The following is a 5762-nucleotide window of genomic DNA, read 5'->3' as shown; positions in this document are numbered from 1 at the left end:
CAAAAAAAGAGGGTGAAGTGCTCTTCACTTCAGAGTGAAATGAAAGGAGGTGGAAGTTTAAGAGAAGAGGTGTTGGGAAGCTGAATAGTGGGGTAGGAGGCCAGAAAAAGAAGGTGAGAGGCTAAAGAATATTTGGAGGCCAAAAAACTGTCAGAGGAGGTTTGGAGGCAGTGAGGCCTGAAAAACAGTTAGAGGTCAGGATGTGTTGGGGTCCCAAAGAGGGCAAATGGGACGTCCAAAAGTGGGTGAGGCTGGAAGGCCAGTGAAGGGTGGGAGGCTGAAGAAGATCAGGAAGCCAAGAAGTGAGAAGAGGACAGAGGTGCCCTCTGAAAAACCCTGAGTGTTGTCTTTTCCTGATGGCTCCCATGTTGTGGCAAGGAATGTCTGTTACCCATCCTAAAACTGGGCGATTTAAATTGGAAAAAAACCCCAACAAACCAAACAACCCAGACCATGTGAGAAGGAATTTCAACATTCACCTCTGGCATCTGAAAGTGACAAAGGAAAAGATGGCATTAAATCAGGACCCAGCAACAACCACATGGCTCAGCTCTGGTCACAGCAAGAAAAACCAGAGAGGGACTCGGCAGGAGAGGTAATTCTGATGGCATTTATGGCTCTCTCAGCCACTGGGAGGAAAAAAATCTCCTGGTAAAATGCTAAATGAAACCCTCCAGTAACACCCTGCAATAACCACATGAAAGCCTTATTCCTGTGTGGTGGCTTTTTGTCAGGGACCTGCTGGTGGAGTGTGAAATGTGGCACTGCAGCGAGGCAGCCCAGGTTGTGCCCTTCCTCCTCTCCAGGCTGCTCCTGGAGGAAACAGGGGATTTAAGTAGACATAACAAAGCTGTTTATATCCTAAAGTGTTCTTTTACACCTGGGAACTGAGACTGTAGCCCCAGCATCAAAGATAACTTCATAATAGCCTTTTAGTGGAAATAACCCTTATTTACCAGAGAGTCCCATTGCTGAGCTGAGATGTAAAATAAAAGCAGTAGGTTTACTCATAATGTGCTAGGAAAGTTGATTCCCTACAAGGCCTTTTTTTAAACCTCTAAAAGCAGTAATTTCAGGTTAGAAATCATGGAGAAAATCTTTGACCATTGAAGTCAACACGAGTGATTTCCTTACCTGTGTTATGAAGAACATTTCAGCTTATGAAAACCCAGCAGATTTTTGGATCTAATTTATTTTTCATCATCTATTCTGCTGGATTACTTTCTATACATTTCAGTTGGACAGTGCAAGCAGTTGGTGTCTTTTCTGCTGAGTTAATTTAACTACACCACTCCTGTGCCCAAGATCAGTGAAGACAACTATATATTCTTGCAGTTAAAAAAAAAAAAAAGCAAAACAACAAGACAACAACCCCAAACCAAAAAGCAGTAAAACCGAATATCCCTTATCCCTAGCCCCAGACTCCTCATTTCTTTTTTAATGTGACCAAAACTGTGGCTTTAAATTATCTCATGTTGTTCTTTTAAGCAGGGAAACTCTGACATGCAGAAGGAAGCCACTCTCTATTTCAAGTAAGTTACAAACTATAGCTTGGATATTTGGTGAACCAGAGTATACCACTTTTTTACACTCCTGGGTATTGAAGGGTGTTAGGGAATTAAATAGAACTAAAACAGAATAATATAGGTTACGTAGTCCATATGTCATACCAAATATACTATATAATGCAATTTTTGAAATAATTTAAGTAATATATTTTTATCAGTTTTGCGTTACACTGCTGCCAGTTCCTCACATTAGAAAATGAGGAAGTATTAAAATCTATGTGGTTTGCTTAGAAAGTGTTTGCAACCTCAAAGTGAGCAAAAGTTATGTAAAGACCCAAGCATAAAGCTATTTTGGGTAAAACACACCATCTAGAGGTGGACACCACTTCTGCAAGTGCTCATCATAAAAAACCCCTGCAGACAGAAAGGATTAAACTGTCCACAGAAAAGAAGAGAATTCACCTTGACAGAGGCATCAAAAATACCTCAATCAGAACCTCAGCATTCTTTGAAATAGTTTCAAGGGATTTTCTGGAAAATGCTCTTTGGTAACAGGTCAAATAAGGCTCCTGTTTTGAAAGACCTTTTGAAGAAAAAATCGGGTCACTGCTCACACTGGTGACATCCAAAGGTGACAAAAGGAAGGCACTGACTCTTGGGGGCTGTGGCATGCATGGGCAGCACAAGTCCTCTGCCTCTGCAGATAAACTCTGCAGATAAACTGTTCCTTTCAGGTTATAAAGGACATGCAAATATGACAGGATGGCACACAGGAAATTGATCTTCCTAAGTACCTCTTGCAGAAGAAATCCATAAACTGTGAAACTCCTGCTGTGGAAGTAGCAAAGGATCCCCTGGGTCTGGAGAGACAGGACTCTCAGTTCCAGCCCATAAAGAACAATTCTCTCTCTAGGTGATATTTTAGCCAATTTTTGAGGGTTTCCAAGATCTATGGAGCCCAGCAAAGGGGATGCAGAGAGCTTAAGTTCAGCTTTCCCCAGTTCTGGGGAAGTATCTGGTGTTAATTAAAATAATAAATGGCTGGGGTTTGCTTTATTATCTCTATTACAAATGTAGGATAGCCATGAAAGGTGAAGATGGAAAAACTGCATTTCAAATTCCTCCCCACCCACCATGAGGGAATATTCCTGCATTGATCTAATTGCAGGAACTGTCTGTAAACAAGCATGTGTTTTGAAGCTTCCATATAAATAGGATCCACAACATCTTGCACCATTTTAATAAACTGTGTTTTCTTTGTGTCAATCTGTCTCAAGAATGTCGGAATCAGAACATTTCCCCAGTGACAGCTTCATCCTTTAAACTCCACAGATGAGAGAGCATGCAGAACAATCTGTGCTGAAGCAGGATTAAGAGTTTCCAGGGTGACACTTCGGAGCTTTTAGGATGCTGACAATGAGCCTCTCAAAAGCACAAGACCTTCACTGGAACAGAAGAGACCACAGACACAATTTGCCTCTGCTGTCACTGAAGAAGTATCAATGAAGGTTGTAAATTCCCCCTGCTTCCTCCCTCCCTGGATCTTTGCTGCTATTGTTTGTGTCTTACACCCCACTTCCTAGGGCAGGATGTGGCTGCTGACACCAGGGATTTACTTTGGGAAGAGGGGGTGCTCCATGCTTTTGCTTGTCTTGGTAGTGCCAAAGGGTTGCTGCTTCACTTCTTCTTCTGTCAGGCTGTCCTGCAGCCATCTGAAGTGTCAGTGACAGCAAAAAGCTGTGGCACCACCACACTTCTTCCCAACAAGAAAGAGAAATAACTGTGGCAGCAAAAGCCTCTGGGTGGTTTTGGTTTGCTCATCACTGGTTAGAGCTCATAATGTACCTTTTTTTCTGGAGTGCCATACTAATTCATTAAAGTCTTCACGGAGAAAAATTTCAATGACTTATTTACATTTCAGGTCTCCACGTAGCTGCATTGGTCAGGGGGTTCTCAATGGGCCAGTGAGTGTTGGAATGCAGTTATCAAAACTTCAAGTTCTGTTTCAAGAATGGCTTGCTAATTTCAGGCATTCCCCATCTTAGACCACAAAATCCTTGCCCAATTGCTAACAGTCTTGCAGGTCCACACCAGGAGCAAGCTACAGGTTGTTTAGCAGACATCAACATACACAGCAACTCTGATGAAGAAATAAATCCCCCAGCCTGGAAATCTGTCCAGCATCTAGAGGGAGTTTTATGAGGTTTTGTTTTTTTTTTCAAGAGAGATAAAATGAGAGTTTGTTGTATTTTCAACAATGAAATAATAAAATCTATGAATACAGCAAAAAAATTAGTCAGATTGTCAGTTAGACGAGACAGGTAACTTCTAGCTTGGTACTTGGCAGGACATCCACAGGGCACCCCAAAAAGTTTTTGTTTAATCCATCATCTCCTGCCAATGCAGCCAGGCTGCTCTGTGCAGCATGATGGCCACCCATGAGCTCTTGACTTGGGGTTTTTAGGACAACAGTGACATCAGAAGTAGAAAAAGGCCTCATAAACCACAGGAACTTACCTCTTCCCAGAAGCATAGTGGTTTCCCTCATGAAAGAACAGCAGGTGTTAAGAGTGTCACCGAGGGACTTGATTTTGACCACAAAGCCAAGAAAAAGCAAGTGTCTTCAGTAAATCTCAGCTTCCCAGTGACCTCTGATGGAGCAAATCTGCCAAGGCTAAATTGGCTGACTTCTAGGCCAAAGCCAATGATTTATCTGCATTGGTTGGGCTGAAGTCCTGGAGGCTTTATTGAGATTAGAAGGAAACTTAACTCAGCAGCAGCTGAAATTTGGCCTTTCTGACAGCAGGGAGATGTGATGCTGTGGTGAGAGGCTTTGGGGAGGGTGGGACACGGGGGTGCAGTGCCTGGAGCAGACTGGTACTGTGTATCTGTGCCCCCATTCTAGATTTTTTCCAATCCTTGCCCTGTGTGACCTTTGGTTGGGAGCAGTCCTAAGGAGTAAAGGCAGAGGAGGGAGCTGTGCTGCCGTACACAAAGAAGCAAATCTCTGCAAAACTCCCAGTGCTGCAGCACTGGGTGAAATTTAAACGTGTGTGTGTGTGTGTGTGCCTGAGAGAGAGAGAGGAAGAGAAAGAATGCCTGGGGAGAAGGAAAAGGTTGAAATGAGTCACTCCTCTTCTTTTTGTCTAATTTGGTAGATAAAACAGGGTGTGATGCTTCACTGCCTCCTCGACGAGCAGCTTGTTCCAGGGCAATTCCAGGGCAGTCAATGGAAGGACTTCTCTGGATCCAGCCCATATATGGTGCAAAATAAGGCCGAGGAGACCCGGGCATAAGGACGTGCTGGCTGCAGGCCTGTCTGCCGTGCGTGAAGCCCTGGAGGTGGGATGCTCTTCTGTTGTGCCAAGATTTTATGAGTTGTGACACAAGCTGAGAATTGGAGGCATTTCAGTGGCTTCCTCAACTTAAAAGTGGCATTCTAAAAGGGCATTTGACACTTTATATTAACTTAAACCCAGCCACAGCACAGTAATGGTGGGTCACAAACCCCATGGGGAAGAGTGATGAAAAAGCAGCTGAGCCTGAGGGACAGGACCCCAGAGGAGGATAAAGATGTCATGGATGGGGTGCTGGGTACGCCCCAAGGGAAGCTTTGCTCCCTAAAAAAAGGTTTTTCTCCCTAAAAAGGGTTTTACTCGCTAACCAGAACTTTGCTCCCTAACCAGAGTTTTTCTCCCTAAACAGTTTTGCTCCCTAAATGGGGTTTTGCTCCCTAGTAGGGACCCTTCTCCCTGAGAGGTCTTGGCTGGCTAAGCAGGCTTTTGCTAACTGAGCAAGGTTTTACTCCTTAAAGAGGGTTTTGCTCCCTAAAAGGGGTTTTGCTCTCTAAATGAGGGTTTGCTCTGTAATTGGGGCTCTTCTGCTTGAGCTGGGCTTTGCTCCCTCAAGAGAGTTTTACTCCCTGAGTGAGGTTTTGTTCCCCAAAAGAGGTTTTGCTCCCAAGAGGGGGACTTTACTCCCTAACACCGAGAGGAGCTTTGTCCCTAAAGGAGCATTTTCTCCCTAGGACAGGTTTTGCTCCCTAAGGACGGTTTTGCTCCCTGGGGAAGGTTTTGCTCTCTGAACTTCTTCCCCTGCGCGGGTTTTTTTCTCGTCCCCTCAGAGCAGCCTGGCGGGAGGCCCCACGAGCCCGGCAGGGGGCGCTGGAGGGCAGCGGCTCGAGCGCGGGGCGTGGCCACTGGGATGTGGGCGTGGTCATACATGGTGGGGCGTGGCCGTGCGGGGCGGGCGGCG

The sequence above is a fragment of the Heliangelus exortis genome, chromosome 11 (assembly GCF_036169615.1).
Source record: "Heliangelus exortis chromosome 11, bHelExo1.hap1, whole genome shotgun sequence".
Taxonomy (NCBI): Eukaryota; Metazoa; Chordata; class Aves; order Apodiformes; family Trochilidae; genus Heliangelus; species Heliangelus exortis.
This window is presented reverse-complemented; position numbering follows the sequence as displayed.